Source organism: Papio anubis, chromosome 6 (genome assembly GCF_008728515.1).
Source record: "Papio anubis isolate 15944 chromosome 6, Panubis1.0, whole genome shotgun sequence".
NCBI classification, from domain to species: Eukaryota; Metazoa; Chordata; class Mammalia; order Primates; family Cercopithecidae; genus Papio; species Papio anubis.
Genome location: NC_044981.1, coordinates 63,421,166 through 63,440,497, shown reverse-complemented (window position 1 = coordinate 63,440,497; position 19,332 = coordinate 63,421,166). Strand labels below are relative to the sequence as shown.

At 35.3% G+C, this 19,332-nt stretch overlaps 1 long non-coding RNA gene across 1 annotated transcript in view; it reads left to right on the top strand.

Annotated features, from left to right (window-relative positions):
- Positions 1-254: 254 nt before the first annotated feature.
- LOC103883763 overlaps positions 255-19,332 on the top strand; it is a 33,387-nt gene continuing 14,309 nt past the window's right edge. Inside the window, exon 1 of the long non-coding RNA XR_002521600.2 lies at positions 255-3,860. This is a non-coding gene — a long non-coding RNA (uncharacterized LOC103883763). The remainder of the gene's footprint in view (positions 3,861-19,332) is intronic.

The window sequence follows — 19,332 nt, the reverse complement described above, 5'->3', positions numbered from 1 at the left end:
ATGGATGAAAAGATTGCCCACTTTGAGTGAACTGGAAATGCCTGATCTCCCTTGGTTTAATGTAGAGGAAAGGGTCCAAAGACTTAGAGTGATTGGAATCCTAGAGTGGATTTGTCACTTTAGACCTACTGTCCCAACTAGGAGGATCCCGAAGACATACGCTTCACCAATACCTTGCAAAATAAATTTGTGAGGGGAGAACCAGAATTTTTGACATTTTGTGATTGTTCTTCTCTGTATGTCAGATCTTACAGTGGGGACCACAGTGACTCAACTGGAAAACTTAAATGCAATGGAAATAATTGGATCCCTAGGTATCAGGGGCCAAGTTGTGTCACTCTACTATCAAAAGCAAGGTGGGCATATTTACCACAACGAACAGCAGAGGCAAAGCAACAGTCAGAATAGCCTGACTCATATAGAGCTCTGGCATTGGCTAATTAATCATGGCATTCCTAGAAGGAAAATTGATAGGAACTCTACTGTGTTTTCGCCTGAGTTGTGTAAGCGAAAACTTCCAGGTCAAGTGGGCAAAAGTCTAATTTGAATTATAAAAACAGAGAATCACAGCCCTTCAATCAATTTCCAGGCTTGAGCAGTTTACAGACCCAGAACACTTTGAATGAAGGAGAGGACAAGTCTTCTTGAGGAAGGAACCTACTACACTACCACAAACTTATACTGTTAATCATTCTCCCATCCTTCCCCAAGAAGACTTCCATCCTTTTACCAGGGTCACTATACACTGGGGGAAAGGGGTATAAGAAGATCTTTCAGGAACTACAGGCCACTGGCTCTGAACTGACATTAATTTCAGGGGACTGAAAATGTCATTATGGATTATGGAAGTAATCCACAATTAGGGGCTTATGGAAGTCAGGTAACTAATGGAATTTTAGCTCAGGTCTGACATATAGTGGCTCCAGCAGATCCATGGACACACGCTGTGGGCATTTCCCCAGTGCCAAAATGCATAATTGGAATAGACATACTTAGCAGCTGGCAGAATCCCCACATTAGTTCTCTGACAGGAGGGGTTGGGGTTATTATGGTGGGAAAGACCAAAAGGAAGCTATTAGAGCTGCCTCTACCTGGAAAAATAGTAAATCAAAAACGATATTGCATTCCTGAAGGGACTGCATATATTAGTGCCACTACCAAGGACTTGAAATATTCAGGGGTGGTAATTCTCACTGCATCCCTGTTCAACTCTCCTATTTGGTCTATGCAGAAGGCAGATGGATCTTTGAGAATAGTAGGGAATTATGGTAAGTTTAACCAAGTGGTGACTCAAATTGCAGCTGCTCTACCAGATGTGGTTTCATCGCTTGAGCCAATTAACCTATTTCCTGGTACTTGATATGCAGTTACTAATTTGGCAAATGACTTTCTATCCCCGTCCGTAAGTCCCACAAGAAGCAATTTGCCTTTAGTTGACAAGACCAACAATGTACCTTCACAGTCCTCCGTCAGGGATGTATCAACTCTCCACCCATATGTCATAAGTTTGTTCACAGAGATCTTGATTGCTTTTCCCTTCTACAAGATATTACACTAGTCCATTACATTGATAACATCATGGACCCAATGGACCCAGTGAGTGAGAAGCAGCAATGACTGTGAACTTATTGGTGTGACACTTGCATGTCAAGGGATAGAAAACAAATTTGGCTAAAATTTAGGGGACTTCAATCTCAGTAAAACTTCTAAGGGTTCAGTGGTGTGGGGCCTGTTGAGATATTCCTTCCAAGGCAAAAAATAAGTTGTTGGATTTGGCCCCTCCTAAAATCAAGATAAAAACACAATGCCTAGTGGGTCTATTTGTATTTTGGAGGCACCACATTCCTCATTTAGGTGTGTTACTCTGGCCCATTTTTTGAGTTACCCTAAAGGCTGACAGTTTTGAGTAGGGCCTAAAATAGAAGCTCAGCAATAGGTCCAGGCTGCTGTGCAAGCTGCCCTGCCACTTGGGCCATATGACCCAGCAGATCCAATAGTGTTTGAGATGTCAGTGGCAGATAAGAATGCTGTTTGGAGCCTTTGGCAGGCCCCCATAGGTGAATCACAGAATAGACCTCTAGAATTTTGTAGTGAGGTTCTACCATCTTGTGTAGATAACTACCCTTTTGAGAGATAGCTCTTGACCTGCTACTGGGCCTTGGTAGAAATTGATGTTTGACTATAGATTATTAAATTGCCATTTGACTTAAATTGCCTATAATGACCTGGGTGCTTTCTGTTCCATCTATCCATAAAGTTGGGTGTACAAAGTAACATTCAACAATCAAATGGAAGTAGAGTATACTTAACCGGGCTTGAGCAGGTCCTGAAGGCACAAGCAAGCTACATGAGGAAGTGGTTAAAATGCTCGCGGTCCTCACTCCTGCCACTCGGCCTTCTGTCTCCCAGCTTGCACCTTCAGCCTCATGGGGAGTTTCCTATGATTAGATGATAGAAGAAGAGAATACTAGAACCTGATTTACAGATGGTTCTGCATGATATGCAGACACCACCTGAAAGTAAACAGCTGCAGCACTACAACCCCTTTCAGGGATATTCCTGAAGGACAGTGGTGAAGGGAAATTTTACGTTTACAAAACTTTGAGCAGTGTACCTGGTTGTGCAATTTAGTTGAAAGTACAAATGGCCTAATGTGTGACTGTATACTGATTCATGGGTGGTATCCAGTGGTTTGGCTGGATGATCAGGGACTTGGAAAGAACATAACTGGAAAATTAGGTACAAAGACACTGTGGGAAAAGGTATGTGAATGGACCAGTCTGAGTAGTCAAAAACTGTGAAGGTGTCTCATGTGAATGCTCACCAAAGGGCGACCTCAGAAGAGGGGGATTTTAATAATCAAATGGATAAAATGGCCCATTGTGTGGCCACCACTGAGCTTCTTTCTCCAGCCACCTCTGCCATCACCTAATGGTCTCATAAACAAAGTGGCCATGGTGGCAGGGATGGAGGTTATGTATGGACTCGGTAACATGGACTTTTACTTACAAAGGCTGACCTTTCTAATGCCACCACTGGGTGTCCCATCCACCAATTTCAGAGACCAATACTGAACACTTGATATGGGACCATTTCTCAGGGTGGTCAACCACCTACCTGGTGGCAACTTGGTTACATTGGAACTCTTTCATTATAGAAGGGGCAGTTGTTTGTCCTTACTGGAATAGACATTTACTCAGAATATAAATTCGTCTTTCCTGCATACAATACTTCCACCAATACTACCATCAGTGGACTCACAGAATCCCTCAGCCACTGTGATGACAATCCAAATGGCATTACCTCTGACCAAGGAGCTCATTTCACAGGCAAAGAAGTGTGGCAGTTGGCTCAGGCTTACGGCATTCACTGGTCTTATCATCTTCCCATTATTCTGAAGCAGCTGGCTTGAAAGGATGATGTAATGGTCTTTTGAAGTCACAATCACAATGCCAACCAAGTGGCAATACTTTGCAGGGTTGGGGCAGAGTTCTCCAGAAGGCTATGTATGTTCTGAATCAGCATCTGATATATGGTACTGTTTCTCCCACAGTCAGAATTCAAGAGTCCAAAAATCAAGGGGTGGAAGTAGAAGTGACACCACTCACCATTACCCCTAGTTGACCTGCTAGCAAAGTGTTTGCTTCCTGTTCCTGCAACATTATGTTCTGCTGGCCTAGAGGTCTTAGTTCCAGGAGACACAGCAATGTTTTCATTGAACTGTAAGTTAAGACTGCCATGTGACCACTTCGAGCTCCTCTTGTCTTTAGGTCAACAGGCTATTAAGGGAGTTACAGCATTGGCAGGGGTGATTGACCCAAACTATCAAGAAGAAATCAGACTACTACTCCACAATGGAGGTAAGGAAGAGAATGTCTGGAATACAAGAGAACTCTTAGGGTATCTGTTAGTATTACCATGCCCTGTGATTAAGGTCAATGGGAAACTACAACAACCCAATCCAGTCAGGACTACAAATGACTCAGAGCCCCCGGGAATAAAAGTCTAGGTTACTCCACCAGATAAAAAGCCATGATCACTCAAGGTGCTTGCTGAAGGAAAAGGAAATACAAAATGGGAAATAGAAGAAGGTAGTTATGAGTATCTGCTATGACCATGTGACCAGTTAAAGAACTGAGAACTATAATTGTCATCACTATTTCCTCCTTATTTTGTTAAGAATATGTTTGTGCATATATACACCTGAACTAAGAAAATATTTTTATTTCTTTTTGTCTTTTTTTATCATGTAACAAGATTTATTGACTTCACATCAGCATTTAAATGTTGGTAATTTTATGTAATAGTATTCAGGTTAAGAACTGGTGCATTTTTAATTGTATAAAGGATAGTTGTATTATGTTAGGCACAAATACGACCTTACTATTGTCTTTATTTGGGCCGTAAGTATGATTTAAGGAGATTTGTATGGATGCCAAGTTGACAAGGGGTGGACTTGTGATGGTTAATATTAGGTGTCAACTTGATTGGATTGAGGGTTGTTTAGATGGCTGGTAAAGCACTGTCTCTGGGTGTGCCTGTGAGTGTGTGGCCAGAGGAGACTGATATTTGAGTTGGTGTCCTGGAATAGGAAGATACATCTTCAATGTAGTTGGACACAATTTGCACAATTTAGTGCAGATAAAACAAAGCAGACTAAAGAAGGTAGAATAACTTTGCTTGCTGGGTATTCTGAATTTTTTTCTTATTTTTATGGTGAATGGTTGCTTCTGCTCCTTCTTCCCTTGGACATCAGACTCCAGGTTCTCTGGACTTTGGACTCTGGGACTTGCACCAGTGGCTTCCCCAGGGCTTTTAAGCCTTTGGCCACAGCCTGAAGGTTGCACTGTTAGCTTTCTTAGTTTTAAGGCTTTTGGACTTGAATTGAGCCATTCCCGTCTTCCCTGTTTCCCAGCTTGCAGATGGCCTGTAGTGAGACTTTGCCTTGTAGTTTAGTAAGCTAATTCTCCCTAATAAACTCCTTTATGTATATACTTGTATCCTATTGGTTCTGTCTCTCTGTAAAACCCTGATTAATACAGATCTAATAGATATTTACAGAACATTTTATCCCACAGCTACAGAATATACAATCGTCTCTTCTTCACAAGGATTATCCTCAAGGATAGACCATACGTTAGGTCACAAAATAAGTCTTAAAACTTTACAAAAATTGAAATAATACCAAGCATCTTCTTTGACCACAATGAAATAAAACTATAAATTAATAACAAGAGGAATTTTGGAAGTCGTAGAAATACATGAAAATTAAACAACATACCTTGAATGAACAATGGGTCAATGAAGAAATTAAAAAAAAAAATGTATTAAAACAAATGAAAATGGAAACACAATATATCAAAACCTATGGGATACAGAAAAAGCAGTACTCAGAGGGAAATATATAAATATAAGTGCCTACATAAAAAAAAAAAAAACCTCAGATAAACAATCTAACAATGGACTTTAAAGAACTAAAAAAGCAAGAGCAAAACAAACCCAAAATTGGTAGAAGGAAATATCAGTACAGAAATAAATGAAACTGAAATAAAGAAAACAAAGATCAATGAGACAAAAAAAGGTTTTCTGAACTAAAACAAAACTGGCAAAACTTCAGCCAGACTAAGAAAAAAACAAAGATCCAAATAAATGAAATCAGAAATAAAAAGGAGACATTGCAACTGATACTACAGAAATTCAAAGGATTATTCATGGCTACTATGAGCAACCATATGCCAATAAATCAGATAATCTAGAAGAAACTGACAAATTCCTAGGCACATACAACCTACTCAGATTGAACCATGAAAAAATACAAAACCTGAACAGACCAATAATGAGTAACAAAATCAAAGCCATAAAAAAAAGTATCCTAGTAAAGAAAAGTCCAGTATCTGACGGCTTCACTGCAAATTTATACCAAACATATAAAGAAGAGCTAGTACCAATCATATTCAAACTATTCTGAAAAATAGAGGTGAAGAAAATCTTTCTAAATTCATTTATGTGGCCAGTACTGCTCTGATACAAAAACCAGAAAAAGATACATCAACAAACAAACAAGCAAACAAACAGAAAACTGCAGGTCAAAATCACTGATAGTTATTGATGCAAAAATTCTCAACAAAACACTAGCACACTAAATTCAGCCATATATTGAAAAAATCATTCATCATGACCGACTGAGATTTATCCCTGAGATACAAGGATGATAAACATACACAAACCAGTCAGTGTGATAAACCCCATACAAACAGAATGAAGGATAAAAACCCTCTGATAATTTCAATTGATGCTGAAAAGGAATTTGATAAAAATTCAGCATCACTATATGATAAAAACCCTCAAAAGTCTGGGTATAGAAGGAATGTATATCAACATAACAAAAGTCATATTTGTCAGACCCACAGCTAGTACCATACAGAATGAGGAAATACTGAAAGCCTTTCCTGTAAGATCTACTATATGACAAGGATACTCACTGTCACCACTGTTATACAACACTATGTTGGAAATTTTAACTAGAACAATCAGACAAGAGAAAGGAACGTAAGTCATTCAAGTTGGAAAAGAAGAAGTCATATCTTTTTTTGCAGCTGATATATTCTTAAGTTAAAAAAACCTAAAAACTGTACCAATAAACTATATGAACTGAAAACAAATTCAGTAAAGTTGCAGAATACAAAATCAACATACAAAATTAGTAGCATTTCTACATGCCAACAGTGAACAATGTGAAAAAGAAATTTTAAAATGTCCCTCTTATAATACCTAAACATGAAATTAAATTCCTAGGAATTAAACTGGACAAATAAGTGAAAAACCTCTATAATGAAAACTATAAGACACTGATAAAATAAATGGAAGAGGAACAAAAATAAAAATAAAAACATATCTCATGTTAATGAATTAAAAGAATCAATATTGTTAAAATGTCCATATTACACAAAGCAATCAACAGAGTCAATGCAATCCATATCAAAGTACCAATGACATCTTTGCAGAAATAGAAAAAGGAGCTCTAAAATTTATATGGAACTACGAAAGATCCAGAATGGCCACAGCTATTCTAAGCGAAAAAAACAAAACCAGAGGAATCACATTACCCGACTTCAAATTATACTAAGGATAATGTAATCAAAACAGCATGGTCCTGACATAAAAACAAATACATAGACCAATGAAATAGAATAGAGAACACACAAACATATCCACACACTGAAAGGGTACTCATTTTTGACAAAGATGCCAAGATCACGCACTGGGGAATAAGTACTTTTAATAAATGATGCTGGGAAAACGGAACATCCATTTGTAGAAAAATGAAACTAGACCACTGTCTCTTGCCATTTTCAAAAATCAAACCAAAATGGATTAAACACTTAAATATTAGACCTTGAGCTATGAAACTACTACAGGAAAACACTGGGGAAACTCTCCAGGACATTGGCCTGGGCAAAGATTTCCTGAATAATACCCCACAAGCACAGGCAACCAAAGCAAACATGGACAAATGGGATCACATCAAGTAAGAAAGATTCTGCACAACAAAGCAAACATTCAACAAAGTGAAGAGGCAATCCAAGGAATTGGAGAAAATATTTGGAAACTACCCACCCGATGAGAGATTAATAACTATAACACATAAGGAGCTCAAAAAAATCTAATATTCTGATCAAACATGGGAAAAAGATTGAATAGACATTTCTCATAAGAAGACATACAAAGGGCAAACAGGCATATGAAAAGGTGCGCAACATCACTGATCATCAGAGAAATTTAAATGAAAACTACAATGGGATATCATCTCACCTCATTTAAAATGACTTATATCCAAAAGACAGGCAATAACAAATGTCGGTGAGGATGTCGTGAAAAAATAATCCTTGTACAATATTGGGGGGAATGTAAATTAATACAACCACTGTGGAGAGAAGTTTGGAGATACCGCAAACAACTAAAAATACAGCTACAATATGGTCCAGCAATCCCATCCCTGAGTATATATTCAAAATAAAATAAATCAGTATATCAAAGAGAGATCTGCACTCCCATGTTTGTGTCAGCATCATTCACAATACACAAGATTTAGAAGCAAGTCATGTGTCCATCAACAGATGAATGGGTAAAGCAAATATGATACATATAGATACTGAAGTACTATTAGCCACAAAATCATGAGATCTTATCATTTTCAACAACATTGATGTAATTGAAGATTATTATGTTAAGAGAAGTAAGCCAGGCCCAGAAATACAAGCATCATATGCTCTCACTTATTTGTGGGATTTACAAATCAAAACAATTAAACTTACGGTGATAGTGAGTAGAAGGATGGTGACCACAAACTGGCAAGGGAAGTGGGGATGTGGGGATGTGGGGATGTTTAATAAGTACAATATAGATAGGTAGAAAGAGTGAATAAGACCTAGTGTTTGATAGCACAACAGGGTGACTATAGTCAATAATAACTGTACATTTTGAAATAATTTAGAGAGTGTAATTGGATTGTGTGTAATACAAAAGATAAATGCCTGAGGGGTTAAATATACCACTCTCCATGATGAGATGATTATGTATGGCAAGCCTGTGTGAAACCATCTCATGTACACCATAAATATATGGTATATAACTACTATGTTCTCACATAAATTAAAAATAAAAATTTAGTACATGAAAATATTTTTTAAAGTTTTAGAATTATAATACACCAGTCATTTTGATTTTGTCTTGATGAGGAAATAGATCAGATTAGATAGTAGGGTAATTTGGGTATCCCAATGATACACATTTTTTAAATATAATTTTTTGTCAGATTCTCTAAAACTCATATTTATCTTATGTTATAAATTTATATTAATTGCTAACATACATAAGGGTATAAATTCTAAATCTACCTTCAACACCACTTGTAGCTTAACTATACCAAGGTTATGTGTAAGAATGTAATTAATTAGAAATCATCAGTGTTACTAAAGAGCTTTCAATCTATTCTCTGGGTGCATATCTAGCTATACAGCAAACTACATTGTGGTAAGGGCAATGTAAAGGTACAAAAATGTATGGTAATTCAAATAATAAAAACAGATAGAGATCCACTTTAGATTAGTAAAATGAGACATAATAAAATTATAGAAAGAAAAAAATGTGCAGAGTAGGTAACTTCAAACATCCACCCCTCCATATCAACATTTAAAAAAGGTAGAAACAGTCAGAACCAACATTATCAAAACTCTGAAAACAATCAAATATTTATGCCCAAGCAAATGCTAAATCAAAGAAAAGCTAGCTTAAAAATTGTAGAAAAGGCTGGGTGTGGTGGCTTATGCCTGCAATCCCAGCACTTTGGTAGGCCCAGGTGGGCGGATCACAAGGTCAGGAGATGAAGACCATCCTGGCTAACACGGTGAAATCGCATCTCTAATAAAAACACAAAAAATTAGTCAGGCATGGTGGTGGGCGCCTGTAGTGCCAGCTACTCGGTAAGCTGAGGCAGGAGAATGGCGTGAACCCGGGAGGCAGAGCTTGCAGTCAGCCAAGATGCCACTGCACTCCAGCATGGGTGACAGAGTGAGACTCCATCTCAAAAAAAATAAAAATAAAAATAAATAAATAAATAAATAAATAAAATAATAATAATAAAAAGATAGGAAAGCTTTGTGGCATTTTTACATCCCCTTGTATTAATGGCTTCACAGTTCATCAGTTGTTTTGAAGATAGCTTCCCATGTTCTGGGTGTAGGACCCTGGTCTGAGGTTCTGGAGGGAGCATAGCAAACTGTTCACAATTTATTATGTTTGTCTTTTCTAATCTGTTAAGAAACTACCTGAAATTTTAATGAAGGATACTTTTCTTTGTTTCACCTAATATGAACACCCTTAGGGTAGAAAAGCAGTAGTTATTTCATAAAAACATTGTAAGGTTAATAAAAACTTATAGTGATCAGGAGCAGAAGATTATAGTTGAGTTATGTAAAGCTTGGAAGGCAAAGCTGTGGAGTTTCTCTGGAATATTAGGACATTCAAAAGCATCTGTGTATACTAGTGATTTTAAAAATCTGTACCTCTATTGGGACAGGATGTATTGCCAGAAAATTAAAAAAAAAAAAAAAAAAAAAAACACTAAGTTTTTACAATTAGCTGATCTCTATGTTCAATGCAAGCAGGAAATGAAACATAAAGCATGAGTATAAATCATTTGGACAGGTGCTAAGAGTATCTAAGCACAGAACCAATTGTCAAAAACTGGGAGAGGTATGTATTATTTTGTTGTTTTCCCTCCTGGTATTCAAAAAAAAAAAAATCTTTATCAAGAAAGTAGTTGAATACAAGCTAAAGAAATCAAAGCTTTAGTAGAAACTTCAAAAACCACATACAACATGGATTATAATGTTTACAAAAATAGTTTGGAGAAGTCATTAAATAGACAACTGCACATTACAGCAACAAAACATAGCAAATTCTAGGGGACAGGAAGAATCATTTGTCTTTAATATGTTCAAAGACCTAAAGAAAACCAATACACAAGAAGTAAAAGAAAGAATAAAACAATGTATTCACAAAATAAGAATACTAAAAAGGAGAAATAAATTTAAAAAGGAATAAAATAAAAGTTCTGTAGTTGAACATACTAACATTAAAATGAAAATTTTACTACAGAGATTCTACAGCATGTTGCAACAAGGAGAAGGAAGAATAATTTTACTTTAAGACAACATAACTGAAATAGTTTAGTCTGAAGAACAGAAAGTAAAACAGAATGAAGAAAAGTGAATAGATACTAAGGGATCAGTGAGGTGCCTTCAAATTGAACGATACACTCATATGGGAGGTCCAGAAGAAAAAGAGATTGAGAAAAGGGTGAAAAAAAAATTTGACTAAATAATGACAAAAAAATAAAAAACTTCAGAAACTTGATAATAGAGAAAAATTTACACATCAAAGAAGTGCAACAGTCTCCAAACTTCATGAACTCAGATCCACCTCAAAATACATTATAGATCAAACAAAAGACAAAAACAGAAAATCTTGAAAGCAACAAGAGAAAAGTGCTCATCAGGTACGAGAAATTCTTAAAATAATTTATAGCTGACTTCTCATAAAAAACCACAGAGGACAGAAGGAAGTAGGATGACATATTTAAAGTAATAAGTTAAAAATACTAACAACAAAGAATTCTATATCTGGTCAAAATAAAGGTGAGTTTAAGATACTTGCACATAGACAAAATGTGACAGAGACTGTTTTATTAATGGATGTGCTCTACAAGAAATGTTTAAGGAAGTCATTTGGTCATTTCAGCCAGTAGCAGGTTTGCAACTCGCTGGACAGAGCTCTGAGGGACAACTGAACGCCTCTCTGCCACTGTCTTTGCAGTGGATCTGCCCTTGCTACCCCTGGACTAACAAAGGAGCAAAGATGCTAAGTGCCTTATCCACACCTCCAAAAAAATGCAGTCGACCCAAGGAGAAGAGGCCAGTTCATCTCCCGTATGTCCCACCACCCACCCATGCATCACCAGATAGGGAACCCCTGTCTTGGGCCCACAGTTCAGACCCTCCATCCTAAGATGATTGTACTGAGAAATTGATGACATGCATCTCTCTGAGGTGGAGCCCCCAGGAGACAAGCAAAAACCCTTGACTACAATCATTACTGGATTTCCTTCATCTGCCATCCCCATGTTCAGAAAGAAACATAAACTGGGAGATCATCCCAGATCTCCAGTGGGCAGGCTAGGAGTCACAATCTATAGCCAACACCCAAAGGGGAGAAACACCCACACTTTCAGAACATTGAGAGGAAACACTGCTGCAACTGTGAAAAAGCATAGGGGAGCCACACAACTGAGCAAGAGTCTACCAACTGACCAATATGCCCAAGTGCAAATTACTGGATCACACTCCAAAGCTTCAACACCAAAAAAAAAAAAAACAAAAACAAAAACAAAAAAACTCACTAACATACCCCACTCTGAAACCAAAACCAAGAAGTTAGCTTCAAATAAAAACCCTGCACAATGCATCAGCCCTGTGAAAACATTCAGTAGTCTATTGACTGTACTCAGTTTGCCCTGCAGTTAAAGAAACACCCACATGCAGAGATGGGACTCAGTTCAAGAACTGCAGTAACTTACATGGTCAGAGTGTTGTACATCCTCCAAATGACTACATCAGTTCTCCATCAAGAGTTCTGAGCCAGGCAGAGCTGGCTGAAATGACAGAAATAGAAATCAGAATAGGATATAAAAGGACCATCAAGATTCAGGAGAATGACAAAACCCAATCTGAAAAAACTAAGAATTACTATAAAATGATACAGGAGTTGAAGGATGAAATAGTCAGTATTAAAACAAAATCCTAATGGATCTCACAGATCAGAATAACCACATACAAGAATTTCACAATGTGATCACAAATATTAACAATAAAATAAACCAAGCAATGAAAAGAGCCTCAGAACTAGAAGACTGGCTTTCTGAAATAAGACAGACAAAACTAAAAAAGAAAAGAATAAAACAAAATGAATAAATTCCCCAAGAAATATTAAATTATGTAAAGAGGCCAAATCTGTGAATCATTGGCATCCCTGAAAGGGAAGGGGAGATAGCAAACAACTTGGAAAACACAATTCAGGACATCATCTATGAAAAGTTCTCCACACTTGCTACAGAGGCCAACAGTCAAATTCAGAAAATACTGCAAGAGTCTACACAAGAAGATCATCCCCAAGACATATAATCATCAGATTTCCCAAAGTTTAAATAAGAAACAAACAAACAATAACAATAACAAAAAAAAAAACATTAAAGGCAGCTAGAGACAAGGGGCAGTTCACCTTCAGAGGCAACCCCATCAGGCTACAGTGGACCTCTCAGCTGAAACCCTACAAAGCAGAAGAGAATAGAGGCCTTCCTAAGTGAAGGATAAATAAGATCCCTTACAGATAAGCAAATCTCTTTTGTGTGAACCTCAGTGAGGCTAGAGGTTTTATTATCCTTAGCAAATCTATGCAGAAATATAAAACCAAATACTGCATGTTCTCGCTTATGAGTTGAATAATGAGAACTCATGAACACTAAGAAGAGAACAACAGACACTGGGGTCTACTTAATGGCAGATGGTGGGAGGAGAAACAGGAGCAGAAAAAATATTGAGTACACGATTTATTAAATAATCTGTACAACAAACTCCCATGACATGTATTTACCTATGTAATAAACCTTCACATGTACCCCCAAACATAAAATAAAAGTTGTAAAAATACATCACAAGGAAAGAAACATACAGAACATTATTTCTTATAAATGTGGATGCTAAAATCCTCAACAAAACATGAGCAAGCTAAATTCAACAGCATAGTATTAATGTAAGTATTATACATTAGTGTCAAATGGAATTTACTCCAGCAATGCAAGGATGGTTTAACATAAAAATCAATCAATGTTATACTCCATATTAATTTTTTAAAAAGGGAAAGGGAACCTACATGGCCATTTCAACTGATGCAGGAAGAGTATTTGACAATTTCCAACACTCATTCAAGATGAAGGCACTAAGAAAATTTATGATAAGAATGCCAATCAAACCGCCGATGACATATTACTTCACATATACTGGAATTGACTTAAACAAACAAACAAAAACAGAAAACAAAAAATATTGATAAGAACATGGAGAAATTGGAACCATTGTAGATTTCCAGTGTACATGCACAATGGTTCAGCTGTTATAGAAAAAAGTTTCACAGTTCCTCAAAAAGTGAAACATAGAATTATCATGTGACCTGGCATCTACATGCCAAGGTATACACATAAAATAATTGAAAACAATTACTATAACAATTAAATGTAAGTGCATATTCATAGCAACACAATTTACAATAGCCAAAAGGTGAAGACTGTTCAAATGTTCATAAAATGATGAATATATAAACAAATCATGGTATAAAACAATGGAATATTATTCATCTCTAAAAAAGACATGGAATATTAACATATGCTACAATATAGATGAAGCTTTAAAACATTGTCTTATTTGAAAGAAGAAAAACATAAAATATCACATAATATATAATTTTATTAATATAGAATATTGAAAATAGGTAAATCAATATACAGAATGAAGATTCAGTTATTCCAGGGGCTAGGAGGAGGGGTGAATGGATAGAAATTATTTAATCAGTAAGATTTTTATTTTGTTTTATTTTAGAGTGTTTGAAATGTCTTGGAACTAGATAGAGCTGGTGATTGTGCAACATTATGAATGTATTAAATGTCACTGACTTGTTCAATTTAAAATAGCTAATTTTATGTTATTTGAATGTCACCTCATTAATTTCTTTTTTAAATAATAGGGCAAGATTAAAGGCCTCATGAAGTTATAAAAACTATAACCACTACCTCCCTAAATTATTAAAATATTATAATAAACATCCTATGTAGCAAAATATGAAAGCAATTTTTATAATATTTCTTTGTACATTTTTAACAATATATAAAGAAATGAAATAAAATCTGTCTTACCACTGACCCATAGAGTTTCTAAGCTGTGAGACTGGCATGTTTCATAACTGATACTGGGATTTTTCAGAGTGCATGTATTTCAACCATTGAAAAATGTGGGTGTGCCTTTGCACCTAGAGCACAGCACATATTTGTTACATAAAGCAGGCTGGAAAGACAGAGCTTTAGAAGATGGATGCATTTGAACATTCAGACTGCCATCCATATAAATCTACAGAGTGAGAATTAGTTTCATTATTATTGCTATGCCCTAACTAACTAGAAATGCCTTTCTAGCTATTATGAATAAATTTAGAAACCCAATGAAGTAATTCTGTTATACTTGGTAGCAGTCTGCTACACCAAAATACTTACATTGGATTAGGGTGCATTGATGTCTACACTTTTGTGCACACAGTTAATTATGGCTTAGAAACAAGTGTATTAACACTCTAGGTGTTACTTTCTTTCCCATGAAAATGCACAGATGGAGGTTTCTCCCATTCCTTTCGATGTGAATCCACTGAGAACCTTCAAATAGGAAGGGAATCCTATTAGAGCAGTCCCTTTATAATTTTAGAATAAGAATTGTTGAAGACTCAGTTTATAATAAAATAACAGAATCAGTGTGAGGTAAACTCCCTACTTGACAGGTTCACAAAGCAGTGGAAATGGTGCTAAATGATCTGTCAGGCAATTCATTTAACTAAGTCTCAAGGACATTAGAAACATTTAGCATAAAATGATTTTTAAAGGTCAGAAAATGTAAGGGTTTAACAAAATTTGCACTAAGAGAAAATTAGGAGAAACAGTATCAGTTCAAAATGAAACCTGCTTATAGTAACCTGATTACCTAGATACCGATTATTCAAGTTTATAATCATTAGTCTGTTTGCTTTTATCCAATTCACCGCTTACTAGCATTTAAACGCCAGGATGTAAAAGCATATGTAAATAATAAATGGACTTCAAGTTAACTTGATGCCCTGGGAAGATAGTCATGGCATTCAAGGCCTACCCAGAGTCAAAAGACGTGATCCTTGAAAGAAAAGAAGTCATTGTTCAACTGACCGTGGGAATAAACAGCAACCATATAGGTGTGTGCTCCCATCCTAACTAAATCTGGCCATTAACAATGTTGTGCCCAATGAATACAAGTATGGGAAGGCTACTGGCTTTTTCACCAACAACTTTGTTACCGGGACTCATGTTTTAATTAAAGTAACTAAATAAATCTTTATTTATTTATTGTTATCTAAAATATATTAGGTATTTTAATTAAAATAACAATTATTTTATGTATAATATTTATTATATATTAATATATACATTTGTTATTTATATATTATTTATTCACAAATAGGTAGAATAATAGTTATAAAAACTCTTACTGTGAGCTCAATGCATGCAAAGTATATTCTAGGCAGGTAGAATATTAGTTTAATTTCAGAATAAGATGCCATGAAGTGAAATCCCTAAGAAAAAAATAAGACACAGGAATTCACTGAGTCAGCCTAAATCATTATGTGAAAGAAACTAACTCATTGGTTCATCTGATTTTGATGTAACACTCAGGCAAAGCTGGAGATGTCTGTTCAATATACCTAGATAACTCACATATATTGCCATACATTTCATAATTTTTTTCATCTTTTATTATTATTAACAAAGTTTATGGTGTATATTTAGTCAGTGACAATTGAAGACTGTAGAATTCTCCTTTAGATGGTGGATTTTTAATTATAGTCATTAAAATACAAGCTGACATGTCTAGATTATGGATTGTTAATTGTGATAAATTAGATATTATTTATCTACTTCTAGGCTACAGATTCCGATTCATTTACACACACTTATGAATCTGTTTATGTTGAAATATTTTAAAGTAAACAACAGAAAATATCAGTCTTTACTGTTAATGACAGTTGCAACACCTTTCAGAGGCTTCTCTTTCATCATGGACTTCTATGTTTACACTGCGTGGAAAGGGATGAGAGTATGAGAATATGAGAAAAAGTCTGTCAATGAAAAACTGGAGATAAGATTTATTATTATTATTATTATTATTATTATACTTTAAGTTCTAGGGTACATGTGCATAACGTGCAGGTTTGTTACATATGTATACTTGTGCCATGTTGCTGTGCTTCACCCATCAACTCGTCAGCACCCATCAACTCGTCATTTACATCAGGTATAACTCCCAGTGCAATCCCTCCCCCCTCCCCCCTCCCCATGATAGGCCCCGGTGTGTGACGTTCCCCTTCCCAAGTCCAAGTGATCTCATTGTTCAGTTCCCACCTATGAGTGAGAACATGCGGTGTTTGGTTTTCTGTTCTTGTGATAGTTTGCTAAGAATGATGGTTTCCAGCTGCATCCATGTCCCTACAAAGGACACAAACTCATCCTTTTTTATGGCTGCATAGTATTCCATGGTGTATATGTGCCACATTTTCTTAATCCAGTCTGTTACTGATGGACATTTGGGTTGATTCCAAGTCTTTGCTATTGTGAATAGTGCCGCAATAAACATACGTGTGCATGTGTCTTTATAGCAGCATGATTTATAATCCTTTGAGTATATACCCAGTAATGGGATGGCTGGGTCATATGGTACATCTAGTTCTAGATCCTTGAGGAATCACCATACTGTTTTCCATAATGGTTGAACTAGTTTACAATCCCATCAACAGTGTAAAAGTGTTCCTATTTCTCCACATCCTCTCCAGCACCTGTTGTTTCCTGACTTTTTAATGATCGCCATTCTAACTGGTATGAGATGGTATCTTATTGTGGTTTTGATTTGCATTTCTCTGATGGCCAGTGATGATGAGCATCTTTTCATGTGTCTGTTGGCTGTATGAATGTCTTCTTTTGAGAAATGTCTGTTCATATCCTTTGCCCACTTTTTGATGGGGTTGTTTGTTTTTTTCTTGTAAATTTGTTTGAGTTCTTTGTAAGTTCTGGATATTAGCCCTTTGTCAGATGAGTAGATTGCAAAAATTTTCTCCCATTCTGTAGGTTGCCTGTTCACTCTGGTGGTAGTTTCTTTTGCTGGAGATAAGATTTAAAATCGCTTTCATTCTAAGACATTTCCTTAGCTGTAGAAATTCTGGGGATAATGATTCCTAATATGTCCATTCTGATGCCTATTTCTTCTTATGTTCTTTTTTAAACATAGGATATCAGAGGCAGAATATCGTCTTATCATTTGTTCTATTGTATGTTGTATGCAGAAGAAACATATTAGCAGAGTAATTATAGGCAGAGTGATCATAGAATTTATTGACTAAGTTCCAATATTTGACAGTAAAAAGGGAGTGTTAGTAATCAAAATGACAGAAAAAAAGTTGTAAACTAAGCCTATCCCAAACAAAATTTTGATATATGATCACTTTTGGTTATGGGCAAAGGATGATCAGATTGAGAAAAGATAAAGCCTCTTAATTATACTTTATAATCTAATATAGATCTGTTAATAGAAATTTTGATTTATCAAATTAAAATTTCTATTTCCCAATGACTGGGAAATAAAAATAATAGTCCAGGAGAATTCAATAAAGTTACTTAAATATTTACAAATTTTATAGATATTTAAGCAAAATTATTTACACAGTAAATACATTTATTTGCATACATTTATTGCAATGGATACATGCTAACAAACTTTAGAAAATGAGCCTAACTTGAGAAAAATAAAAATAAACAAATGACAACCAAAATGAATAATTGGTAAATAACATAGATATTCAATTTTATTAGTAAATTAAAATAATATAAAGTGAAAATGAAGTAGTATTTCCTAAAACTAAGGATTACTTCAGTATCTATACAATCAGCTATTTATTTGCTGATATGCCAGTCTTCGTGCCTATCTATAAAGAAAGATAAAACTAACAGTAAAGTATTTAATAAAAATAATTACAAGAAGGCTTATGAGCTCTTACCTAAAATAATCTTTCTGTAGCCTAAAGTCATTAATTAATTTATTTTAAAAGTAGTAAAAATGTTATAAAATATATAGATTAGGCAATACATAAATAAAAGTCATTTTATACATTTTAATTTGATAAAATCCAAATAATTAAAATAAAAGAGTATAAAAGTAAAAAAAAAAAAAAAAGACAAAAACTGCATGGGTGGTTCAAAAAAGGATTAAACTGCAAAGCTTCATAATACATAATTTTGCTGTAGAATCTGCAATGGTTCTCAAGCATTGTGTTTCATAATTTTTCTTCAAAGGAATTGAAATTTTAACTAAGATGTTGCAAATATAGAATATGATTCACATTATAAACTTTACTTTTATTTCCTTTGCAGAGTTTTATTTTTAAGGCACTTTTAACATATTTTATGTATATTCCCTCCAACCTGAAACACACACCATTAGAAGATACCTAGTGTAAATGCACAATAATATGATCTATATTAAAATGTATATAATAACATTAGAGGGCATGCCTTATGCAGAATAATGTGTTACAGTATATTCTGTGATAAGTCATCCAGTTTATTTACAATATTAGAATTAGCTTTATATTCAAAAACATTTATGAATCCAGAATTTATTGTTTTTGAGAGACAGAGTATTGGTTACAATAGACAAAGTTCGATGTAGGAAACTTCCTCAAATCCCAGTGGTTTTATACAAAGTGTTTTGTGTTGGTTTATTTCTCAGTAGCTTTATAAAAACTAATTTGTAATTGTCTGTTTATTCTCTGGTCTCCCCGGTCACAATAACTGAAGAAGAGTCAGGTGGAGTTTTGCTCTACTTCATCTGCAGGTGACACATGTCATCATCAACCCAGACCATTAGCTCAAGAAAATAA